The sequence below is a fragment of the Lynx canadensis genome, chromosome F1, assembly GCF_007474595.2.
Source record: "Lynx canadensis isolate LIC74 chromosome F1, mLynCan4.pri.v2, whole genome shotgun sequence".
NCBI lineage: Eukaryota > Metazoa > Chordata > Mammalia > Carnivora > Felidae > Lynx > Lynx canadensis.
In genome coordinates, this window is record NC_044319.2 from 68,193,700 (window position 1) to 68,206,447 (window position 12,748).

General features: G+C 46.0%; 1 protein-coding gene across 2 annotated transcripts in view; it reads left to right on the forward strand.

Annotated features, from left to right (window-relative positions):
* Nucleotides 1-12,748, forward strand: part of ADAR (adenosine deaminase RNA specific) — a 66,897-nt gene that overhangs the window by 16,778 nt on the left and 37,371 nt on the right. Inside the window, exon 1 of one of the 2 annotated variants that reach the window (XM_030303416.2) lies at nt 10,348-10,369. The exons of the other annotated variant lie outside the window; for it this stretch is intronic. The gene's annotated coding sequence lies outside the window, so the exon portion shown is untranslated. Of the gene's footprint in view, nt 1-10,347; nt 10,370-12,748 lie in introns of those variants that run through there. 2 annotated transcript variants of the gene reach the window in all.

Sequence of the window (12,748 nt, forward strand, 5' to 3'; positions counted from 1 at the left end):
TTGACTTTCACTCTGGGAAACGATATAGAGATAATTTGAAGTAGTGGATAATATTATCTTCACCCAGAGAGGATTTGTTCTTGTTTACAGGACAGATTAGGACAGGGCAAACCACCCGAATAAACCCACCACTGAGTTGATTCAAGCTGGATTTCAACCTCTGGGAGCGCTAGCCTGTTTCAGCTCATCCTTACTCCCGGGGACCCAACGGGAAGGCCTGGGATGTTTGCCAGGACCCCCCTCACTGATGAGCCCTCAACTCCGAGTATCATCTCCCTGGGAAACTTCCAGAAGCTCTGCTCACCTTGTCCTATCAGACTCAACTCCAGAATTGGTAAAGAGGGGCACCCGGGGGGGGGGGCGGGAGGGGGCTCAGTCAGCTGAGCGTCTGACTCTCCATTTTGGCTCAGGTCGTGGTCTCACAGTTCGTGGGTTCGAGCCCCGCATCGGGCTCTGTGCTCACAGCACAAACTTGCTTGGGATTCTCTCTCTCCCTGTCTCTCTGCCCCCCCCCACTTGTGCTCGCTTGCTCTCTCTCTCTCTCTCTCTCTCTCAAATAAAAACATTTTTTTTAAATTAGAAACAATAGAATCGGCAAAGAGCTCAAGTGGGGCCAAGTTCTGGCCTCACCCCATGGGGCTCTCTTGCAGTGTCTTGACCCGTTTTCTGTGCTCTCAGACATTCTAGGAATACCTTACCCAGCCTTTCTAATTGTTCTTTAAAAAAATTTTTTCTTTTGGGGCGCCTGGGTGGCGCAGTCGGTTAAGCGTCCGACTTCAGCCAGGTCACGATCTCGCGGTCCGTGAGTTCGAGCCCCGCATCGGGCTCTGGGCTGATAGCTCGGAGCCTGGAGCCTGCGTCCAATTCTGTGTCTCCCTCTCTCTCTGCCCCTCCCCTGTTCATGCTCTGTCTCTCTCTGTCCCAAAAATAAATAAACGTTGAAAAAAAAAAATTTAAAAAAAAAAAAAAAAAAAAAAAAAATTTTTTCTTTTAACGTTTATTTATTTTTGAGACAGAGTGTGAGCAGGGGACGGGCAGAGAGAGAGGGAGACACAGAATCCAAAGCAGGCTCCGGGCTCCGAGCTGTCAGCACAGAGCCTGACCTGGAACTCGAACTCACCAACCGCGAGATCATGACCTGAGCCGAAGTCTGACGCTTAACTGACTGAGCCACCCAGGCGCCCCACACCTTTCTAATTGTTCTTGATGGGAGGCTTGATCTGACACAATCTGGTTTGAAACATCTTTGTGTGATTTTTATTTATTCTGCCTACTTCAGGGAGTCTGAAGAAGGAAGTGCTTAACAGCGCCCAGAGGTATCTTTCAAACTTTCTCTCAAATGGAAATTCTGCCAATAATAACTTCGAGAGCCCATCAGAAGATAACAGGACCTGTGATCTGGCTCTCGTACATGACCTGCCATATTTAGTAACACTCCTGGAGGGACGCGGAGACGGGCCATTTCAAAGACTTCCTTTGCCTTAGTTTTTCTCTCTCCCAAACCCCACAGCCAAAGCCTCCGCACCCACACACCTCCCTTCCGCCCGGCGGCCTGTCCCTCCATTTCTAGTTAATCCCGACGCTAGGGGTCCACACTCGCGTGCGTCCCACCGGAGCTTACAGAAAGGACGTGACGGCAAAACGGCGCGCACGAGGGTTCCACAAAGGGAGTCCGCACTTGGACTATTCCCGCACGTCTTCAAGGACGCCTTCAAGGACGAGCGCGCCCCCACACCTGTGCCTCTAACGTGCCGTCCCTTCTCCCTCCCTGCTGGTCGTCATGCGCTCGGTCCCTCGGCCTCCCCTGTCTCCAGAACGCTGAATTTCGGCGCCAGCCACCGCTGCTGGGGCCCCCTGTGCACAGACGCCGAGCGTGCGCCGACGGCCCCGCCCCATGCCGCCCTGCCCGCCCCCGGCGGCTGCCTGCCCGCTGACGCCCGCGTCGGCAGAGGGGGACACGCGGCACAACACAGAAGGGCAGGGGAGTCGACGTTCACGACAGAAGGAAACGGGTCGGTAGGGAGATTCCTCTCTTCTCTCCCCGGGAGAGTTTATGGGTGATTGAAGACACCTTTAAGATACTCCTGCAGGCCCACTTCCCCGAGACACGCTTTCTACGGCTTCTGGAAGGACAGTCCCCCAAGGCTGAGCTGTCCCAGTTGTACTAAGTGGCAGCTACTTGGTAACACATCCTCGCATCGGCTCTCCTTTCTGTGTGTGAACCCAAACAAACATACGACAATGCCTGATCCGCGCACTTAAAAAGACAGAAACAAGAACGGAGACAACAGCTCTGCGCAAGTCAGAAGGAGAGCGCAAAGAGCCAAGCTTTCAGAGCTCCTGTGCTGTCTAGAGGAGTGTCAACACTGCTTAAACCCTGGACCTTGTTCAATTAGAATGCGTGACAAATTAAAAAACAAACAAAACAAAACACACTACAAAAAGAGAAAGTATAATTCCAATCTTTCAAAAAAAAATGTGGAATAGGAAAAAAAAAAGTTTCAGAAAGAACTCAGTTAATCCAAGAACAGGAACACGAGAGAGAAAAAGATCAGAAACAAATACATAGAACAAGAAGAAATCAAAAAGTAAAACGGACTCAAAGTCTAAATATATTAGGAATTACAGGACGCCTGACCAGCTCAGTCGGTTAAACAACCGACTCTTGATTTCGGCTCAGGCCGTGATCTCACAGTTTGTGAGTTCGAGCCCCATGTCCAGCTCTAGCCTGACAGTGTGGAGCCTGCTTGGGACCCCCTCTCTCCCTCTTTCTCTGCCCCTCCCCCGCTTATTCTCTCTTTCTCTCTCTCTCTGTCAAAATAAGTAAAAAAACTTTAAAAATATTTTTAATAAAATAAATATATATAAAAACAATCACAACAAATACATGACCAAAATTGACAGTTACAAAACAGATTGCCAGTTAAGAATTTTCAAAACCCGGCTATGTATATGAGTACATGTGAAGCAAAAGAACTTAGGTTGAAAATAAAAGGATCAAAATGACATTCTAAGCAAGTGCTCACTACAAGAAAGCTGATTTGACTGTGTTAATATCAGACAAAAAATAAGCCTTAAGATAAAGAGCAGCACAGAAATAGAAAGGGATAACTGTGTAATGACATAAGATTTAGGTAATCAAAAACTGTACTAACGCAATTCTAAACATATAAGCACCTAATGAACACGTTTAAAATATAGAGAATATAAACTGGTAAAAACTACAAGGAAAATTGGCAAAGGTGCCACCGGTGGTAGTCGTGTCATGAAAACTGTGTTTTCAGCATGACTTCATCTATGACTACCGATCCAAGCAGACAGAAAAGGGAAAAAAAGATCAGCAAAGACACAGGATATTTGAACAACAAAAGTAACAAGCTTGCAGCAATATATTAATTCTATACCCAATAGTGAAAGAAAACAAACTTTCTTCAAGCACACATGGACATTTATAAGATTAGAGCATATACTAGGCCAAAAGCAACTATCCACAAATTTCAGAGAAAAGTGTCACAAAAACTATGTTCCGATCACAATGCGAGTATTTAGAATTTAAAATTGTGATAGATTCTGAAATTTAAGAACATGTTTTTTAAATAACTCATGAGTCAAAGAAGAAACCATAATAAAAACTTAGATACATTTTACAACTTAATGACAGAAAACAGTATCTATCAAAACTTGTGGGAGGGACATCTGGCTGGCTCAGTCGAAGGAGCAGCGATTCTTGATTTCAGGGTCATGAGCTCAAGCCCTACATTGGGCATGGAGCCTACTCTAAAAAAGAAAGAAGAAGAAGAGAAGAGGAAAGAAAGAAGAAGAAAGAAGAAAGAAAGAAAGAAAAAGAAAGAGAGAAAGAAAGAAAGAAAGAAGAAGAAAAGAAAGAAAAGGGATATAAGTGGGAAAGTGGGAAAGAAAGTGGGATATGAAAAGTAGTCCTTCATGAGAAAATTATTGCTTTAGATGCTTTTTATATAAGGGGGGACAGGTTAAACATTAATAAAGTAAGCACAAAACTTAAGAAGCAGAAAACAAAATAAACCCAAAGAAAGTAGAAGGAAAGAGATGATAATTATAAGAGCAGAAACAGAAATAGACAATGAAACAGGAAGCCAAGACACAGAGAAAATCCACGAGTTGGTTCTGTGAAAAGGCCAACAAAACAGCCTCTGCAGTGATTTATCACAGAGAAAAAAACATAATAATTCATCAGTCAGTTTTGACTATAACCAGACTTGAAGCTGTGTTACGAAGCTGTCATCATCAAGACAGTATGGTACCGGCACAAAAACAGACACAGATCAATGGAACAGAATAGAGAACCCAGAAATGGACCCACAAACGGATGGCCAACTAACCTTCGACAAAACAGGAAAGAATAGCCAATGAGAAAAGGACAATCTCTTCGACAAACAGTGCTGGGAAAACTGGACAGCGACATGCAGAAGAATGAACCTGGACCACTTCCTTACACCAGACACAAAAATAAACTCAAAATGGGTGAAATACCTAAACATAAGACAGGAAACATCAAGATCCCAGAGGAGAAAACAGGCAGCAACCTCTTTGACCTCGGCCACAGTAACTCCTTACTCAACATGTCTCCAGAGGCAAGGGAAACAGAAGCAAACATGAACTATTGGGACCTCATGAGGATAAAAAGCTTCTGCACAGCAAAGGAAACAATCAGCAAAACTAAAAGGCAACCGACAGAATGGGAGAAGATATCTGCAAACGACATAGCAGATAAAGGGTTAGAATCCAAAATCTAGATAGAACTTATCAAACTCAACACCCAAAAAACAAATAATCTAGTGAAGAAATGGGCAAAAGACATGAATAGACACTTCTGCAAAGAAGACATCTAGATGGTGAACAGACACATGAAAAGATGCTCAACATCACTCATCATCAGGGAAACACAAAACCACAATGAGATACCACCTCACACCTGACTAGTGCAGCCACTCTGGAAAACAGTATGGAGGTTTCTTAAAAAGTTAAAAATGAAATTATCCTTCAATCCAGCAATTGCACTACTAGGTATTTATCCAAGGGATACAGGTGTGCTGTTTCAAAGGGGCACACACCCCAATGTTTATAGCAGCACTACCGACAATAGCCAAAGTATAGAAAGAGCCCAAATATCCACGGACAGAAGAGCAGATAAAGAAGATGTGAGATATATATACAATGGAGTATTGCTGGGCAGTCAAAAAGAATGAAATCTTGCCATTTGCAACTATGTGGATGGAACTAGAGGGTATTATGCTAAGTGAAATCAGTCAGAGAAAGAGAAATATTATATGATTTAACTCACATGTAGAATTTAAGAAACAAAACAGATGAACATAGGGGAAAGGAAGGAATAATAGATAACAAGAGAAAGGGAGGCGAACCATGAGAGACTCTTAACTACAGAGAACAAACTGAGGGTTGCTGGAGAGGTGTTGGGTGGGGGATGGGCTAAATGGGTGATGAGTATTAAGGAGGGCACTTGTTGGGATGAGCACTGGGTGTTATGTGTGAGTGCTGAATCACTAATTTCTACTCTTGAAATCATCACTACACTAAATGTTAACCAGCTTGGATGTAAATAAAATAAATTTTTTGACTATAATATGCCGTGGTAGCCGACAAAATTCCAAATTTCGTTTATTTTTTGCCTGCTGCATAGGCCAACTACAGAATCACCATCGGACTTTCCTCCACGTGTCCTCTCCATTTGGGGACCCCCAGGGACAGCCGTGCCACTCTCATGGCAGAGAAGAAAGAGCAAGAGAGCTGGGGCAGACCCATACGATAGCCTCTAAAATTTCTGCTCAGATATGATGTCGCCGTGACCAAAGCCATTGCCAGACGAGTGGGTGTCCGTATTCCTCCCACAAGAGGCACTTCAAATCAGGTAACAGGTGTGAATGTGCAGTCCTCTTACAAGAAGGGGGGCAAATATTGGAGGAACAGTAACACAGTCTACCACAAGCAATATTATAGATGTGAAAGGAGAAGTAACTGCAAACACGGCAGGGACTGACAACACTACCAACAGCTTTGCGTCAATGAACTTTAAATCTTAGAGGAAGTGGAGAAGTTCTTTAAACCGCTGCGAGGAGAAATAAGATACCTAAACAGTCTCACAGTCTCATGAGTATTAATGAAATGAAAGCAGTATTTTAAAATCTTCCCACAGGGGTGCCTGGCTGGCTCAGTCAGTAGACCTGGTAACTCTTGGTCTTGAGGTGATGAGTTTGGGCCCCACCCTGGGTGTAGAGTTTACTCAAAAAAATATAAATAAATAATAAACAAACAAACAAATAAATAAATAAATCTCTTTCCACAAAGAAAATACCCAGCCCAGATAGTTTTATAGGTGAATTCTACCAAAACTAGAAGGGAAAGATATTCCAGAGGACATCTAAACAGAAGGAATACTCCTTGTATCATTCTATGAGCCTTAAAACACAGATGAAGGCAGAATGAGAAAGGAAAATCACAAGCCCGTGATGTTCATTAATACAAAAGTAAAAATCCTACATAGCATAGAAGCTGAGTAAAACAGCATAGAAAATTGATCATAATTTATGGTCAAGTACTTTATCGTAAGAGTGTAAGGACAATTTAATATTAAAAAGTCTGGGGCGCCTGGGTGGCGCAGTCGGTTAAACGTCCGACTTCAGCCAGGTCACGATCTCGCGGTCCGTGAGTTCGAGCCCCGCGTCAGGCTCTGGGCTGATGGCTCAGAGGCTGGAGCCTGTTTCCGATTCTGTGTCTCCCTCTCTCTCTGCCCCTCCCCCGTTCATGCTCTGTCTCTCTCTGTCCCAAAAATAATAAACGTTGAAAGAAAAAAAAATTAAAAAAAAAGTCTATAAATGTTCTTTATCAATATATTAAAGGCAGAGAAAAATATGATCATCTCATTAGCTGTAGAAATTTTTTGATTAAATTCAAAATCCGTTCAAAATAAAACTTTTCAGTAAATTAGGAACAAGAGGAACCTCCTTTGACAAAGGGGGTTTACAAAAAGCCTACCAAAATATCATTCTAAATTTATTTACCAAAAATAATTCTACAAAATAATTCAAATTTACTTCTCAAAACTCAAATCAAGTCCAGACTGCCCAAGTCAAGAATGTCAGGAGAACATCACCATTTCTGTTAATTAACTAGTGTTATACTTTCAGAAAAATAAAAAGCAAAAATGACTGGAACTGACATTATTTTCATATAATGATTGTCTACATATTGTTTACAAATTATTAGAAAGAACAAACTATTAAAATCAAAGACTAAGTGTTGTATCCAGCATGGTGGCTGGATACAACATCAATATACAAAACTCAAATTTATTTCTACTCCAGCAACAGACCATCACAAAGTGTAAATTTAAAGAATATCCCTTACAATAGCATCAAAAGCTACAAAGTAAGAATCAACCCAACAAAAATGTGCAAGATCTGGATTCAGAAAATAATAAGGCTTTACTGAAAAGACATTAATGAAGACCTAGTAAAAAGATGGCTATTCCTTGTTTATGAATTGGAAGACTCAGAATCACAAAGATGTGAATTCTGTCCAAACTTATGTGTATATTCAATGCAATGTCAATTAAAATCCCAACAGGTTTTGTGTATGTGTGTGGGTGTGTGTGCCCACGCAACTTGAGAAGCTCGTTCTAAAATATGTCTGGAAAAACATAGGGCCAAGAATAGCCAAGATGGAAGATAAGAAGAAATAAGGAAGATTTTCCCTCCTAAATAACCAAGACTTTTTATTAACTATGGTAATTAAACAGTGTGGTGTGGACACTAAGACAAATTGTCCGGTAGAAGAGAACAGACAGTTTAGAAATACGGCCATGCACAAACGGAATGGTAATATATGACCAAGTTGGCATGACAATCAGCTGGGAAAGGAGGGGCTAGTAAAAAAACAAACCTGGGGGTGGAAAACTCATATGCATGTAAAAAGTAAAACCATAAACCAAGTAAATTCCAGAGAGCATAAGAATTCAAACATCAAAAACAAAACTAAATATGTTTAGAGTATATGTTAATGTATATTGGGGTGCGGAAAAAAACAGAATAAACATTTATAAACTCAAAGTTAAGAATATGGAGCACCTGGATGGCTCAGTTGGTTAAGCATCCAATCTTGATTTTGGTTCCAGTCATGATCTCACAGTTTGTGAGGTGGAAACCCGCGTTAGGCTTTGTGCTGGCAGTGCCGAGACTGCTTGGGATTCTTTCTTTCTCTCTCTCTCTCTGCCCCTCTCCTGCTCATTTTCTCTCTCAAAATAAGTAAATATTTAAAAATTAAAAACTAAAATTCTTAAGTAAAATTTTTTTAAAAAGAACACTTTTATCAAAATAGGAAGTGAAAAGACAAGCAACACGACATGAGAAGAAATTTGCAATACATAAGTGACAAAGGAGTAGTGTTCAGTACAATCCACTAGAAAAAAAAAAAACAGTGAGGAAAAGACACGAACTGGGTATCATAAAAGTGAGTCAAGGATGGCCCCCCCCTAGGTTGTTTATTTCTGTACAGCAGGCTGGGACCTATAAACTCAAAACCTGCCAGTAAGTACCAACCTCAAATGTTTACACATCCAGTTGTTTTAAACACTGTTCCAACAAGCTGTTAGCCACTTAGAGCCACGTGCCTGTTTTGCATACTTCATGAAACTGCACCCAACATCTGCTGGTCACAGAGAAGATAAACCCTGTGGCTATAATGACCCCAACCTGCGGCTGCCCTTCAGAGCTTTCTGACCCAGCGACTTCCTGCTGGGCTGCAGAGCAACGGACACCTAACATCTGGTCACCTAACATCTGGTCTCCTCGCCATCTAAATGCTCCAGAGTCTCTGGATTGTCTAGTTCTGAGGGCCTTCCCCGCCTACAAATCTGTCAAAGGTGACCCAAAGAAAGCCTGTGTGTGTGTTACTGCCACCTCGTGGTCTTATCTTTTTCCTCGCTCTGCCTTGAAATCCCTCCAGCCCCAGACACTTGTATTTCACAGTCAAGAACTACAGATGGCCAACAAGTATATGAGATGTTGAACCTCGGGGATATGCCAATAAAGCCAGGACAGGACATTATATAACTCCCCTTTCATGGCCCGAAATCAAGAAGTCTGCAGTGTGAGGGGAGATACGGTGCTGGTACAAGTGGAACTGGGGCATAACCACTCTGGGTAAAGATATGGCACCATCATATAAAGTCGAACGTGACACACCCAAAGCCCATCAATTCTACTCGTAGGTAAACGTACCCAAGAGAAATTTTTGTACAGAAACACCAAAAGGCACTGCTCGTAACCACACTGTTGGAAATCGCAAAAACAAACAACAAAAGCAAAACTAAGCAAACAGACCTAGAGATTGCATAAACGTTCAGCAGCTGGAGAATGGACAATGATACACTCACATAATGGACTATTATGTGGCAGTGACAATGAATGCTGGTGTCCCCCCAGGATAAGCACGCTGAAGCCCTCGTACTGGGAAGCGCTAGCACTCGTGACTGGGATTGGGGGTGCAGGAAAGAGCCCCCACGGAGACCCCTAGGCCTTCGGCCACATCAGAAGCCTACCCCCAGGAAGGGGACCAGGCTGGCACCCTGCTTCCAGCCTCGAGAACCTGTTGTTTCTAAACCCGTGGTGGCTTGTTAAAGCAGCTTGACATTTAGCCAAGACATTTAGCAACATCTTTGTGAAAAGTCCAGAACGCTAGACAAAAGTTAAAAAACGAAAGTAGTGTTATATCGCTTAATAGTGAATATAAACGTGAAAGTCCGTTGCAGCGATGGAAGAGTTGCTGTAAACACAAATCAGGATGGAGACGAATTCCGAGGGCGGCAGTGGTGAAGGATGGAGACTCATCCCCACACTGAAGTCAGTGGGCCGGGCGGTGAGAGGGCGAACACCGAATGACCTTCGAAATCAAACGGGCCATCCGAAAACAAATAAATAAATAAACGGGCCATCCGAGGACCAGCGGTTGCGGCGGCGTCGTAACCGGCCCCGTGCACTTGACCGCCACCGAAACCCCCGAGGCACCTCGTGCCGCGCCAGGCCGGGAGCGCACCCGCGGGCCGCCCCCCGCACCAGCACCCCGGCGAGCCCCCGGGAGCCCGGGACGGCGGAACCCCCGCCACCGCGACGCAGACAAAAGAGCGACGGTCACGTGGTGCTGCCGCCCACGCCCGGCGCGCCGTGACGTCACCACTCGGCGACCGGGCCATTGATTCCCGGCGGCGGCGGCGGGCGGCGGCGGCGGCGGGTGGCGCGGCTACGTGGTGGGGGCGCGGGAGGGTCCGCGGCCGTGGCAGGCTGTGGGCGGGCCGCGGCCCGGAGGATCACCGCACCGGGTAAGAGGCTGTTTCCTTCTCTGCATCCCCTTCCCGGCTGGAGCGGCTGAGGAAGGGGGCGCGGGGCGGGGCGGGGGGGGGGGGAGGGTGCGTGCGCGCGCGCGCGTGCGCCCGCCCGTGCGCGCGCGCGTGTGCGCCGGGGCGCGCGGATGCTCTGGCGCGCGTGCCGGCCGGAGCCCAGCCTGGGGACCTGGCGTCCGCCGCCCTGGTCGCGCGAGCGGCTGCACGCTGGGCTCTCTGTCTCCCGGCCGCCTCCCCGCCCTTCTTCCTGCGCCCCTCTTCCCCCCTTCTGTCCTCGCCGTTCCCTTTCGCTCCTCCCTCTTTTCTTCATTGGCTTCCTCCTTACACTCCCTCCGTCTTTCTCTGCCACCCCCTCTCCTCTCCTCTCCTCCCTCCCTTCGCCTAGTTTCGTCACCTCCCCGTCCTCCGTCCTCCATCCGCTCGGCGTGATTCTTGGGCCCCGCTAGCGGGTAAGCCTGCCGCAGGTTTCCGTGTGATGTCAGAGTTTGGGAAACTTGCCTTTCCAGAAGGGATACCTGTCCTTGGGTTTTCCGGGCAGCGGGGGGCAGTCTCAGCAGGCGCCTAGCCGGAGGGCAGGGCACTGGCACACAGAGGTCCCTACGGTGGCTGCTGCCGGAGGGGCAGGCCGAGTAGGTCACGGGGAGCGTCAGATTGTCGAGCGGATGTGGGCGAAGGTGCCAACTCCATCTTTACCAAGCAAGGCTTGTCCCCCTCGCGTCGAAGCCTCCGGATGTCTTTTTCTTTATTTAACAAACACTCGCGTGCTTGCTGCACGGGCCGCAGAGAGGTAAGAGTGGAAAGGGGCGTGAGCTTTGGAGTCAGGTGTGCCGTCTGCCATCTGTGCGACACTGAGTTATTTAACTTCTCTGCTCCTACTCGGGCTTATCTGCAAAACGAAGGTAATGATGTCTACTTTGCACGGTAGTTGTCAGAATTCGAAGTGTCAAGCTGTTACGAGTAAGGGCACGGCACCCAGGCGCTTGAACTTGCTGCCTTGCTGAAGGTGCCGCGTTGCTTCGGCGGAATGAGGAGCGGGGAACTTTTTGCTATTTTGGATGTTTGCTATTCTGCCAGATACGATGAAGCAGACTTGGGGGGAGGGGATGTCAAAACCCACAATCTCTCTACTAAAGACCTCATAAAATTGTAGAAACTGGAAAGAGGTTAGGGCGTTCACTTATTAATTAATTATCAATTAATAACTGCTTCTTCTTGAGCACTTGCTGTGTGCCCGACACCGTCCCAAGCGCTTTACATACACTAACTTCTTTCATTCGTCCGGCAACCCAGTGCAGGAAGTAAGCATATCCCCATTTTACAGATGCAGAATAGGCGTCTCAGCCACAGTCCTGAGACTAGTTAATGGCAGAACTGGAACTTGAACCCAGAACCCAGGCTTCTCAGGCTGTATGGAGCTTGAGCCTTGTTATTTCTCAGTGATGAGAGAGAGGGAGAGCGCGCCCTGGCAGTGTGAACCTGTGTAGGGGGACAAGGGAGGCATAAGCAGAGCTTAGAGGGCCGGAATTTGCTGCAAGAATAATATTTCAAGTTGTTCAGTGATAAATTATCTTTTATTTTACATTTCACCCAGCATGGTCCAGGTTGTGAACCGAGATTTTGGCCTTTTCACCCAGAGAAAAAGGAAGGCTCACGGGCACACAGTGCGGAGATCGTGGGCACACAGTAGGTATTTGGGAAATGCCTGCGAGAAAGAAGAAAAAATCTTGAGGTATTGTTATTTCTGCCAGACTGAGACCCATTGCTCAATACGCAAAGGCTGCCTTAAGCCACTGTTACACAAGTAACAGTATAATATGAGCATTCTTTCGATCACGGACTTACGGTTTGGTGGTTTTTTGTTTTTTTTTTTAACGTTTGTTTATTTTTTGAGAAGAGAGCGTGCACACGCCAGTGGGGGAGGTCAGAGAGCAAAGGACCGAGAATCCAAATCAGGCCCTGTGCTGACAGCAGTCAGCCGATGCAGGGCTCAAGCTCACAAATCCGGAGGTCATGACCTGAGCTGAAGTCCAGCACTTAACTGACTGACCCACCAGGTGCTCCCAAGGACCTAAAGATTTAAAGCTGTGTCTCAGACCAAGATTGGAATTCTGATCTGTGACCAACTGATGAGAGTTTGTTTTTTTGTTTTGTTTTTTTTTTAATGTTTATTTATTTTGAGACAGAGAGAGACAGAGCATAAACGGGGGAGGGGCAGAGAGAGAGGGAGACACAGAATCGGAAGCAGGATCCAGGCTCTGAGCTGTCAGCACAAGAGCCGACGCGGGGCTCGAACTCACGGACCGCGAGATCGTGGACCTGAGCCGAAGTCAGACGCCCAACCGACTGAGCCACGCAGGT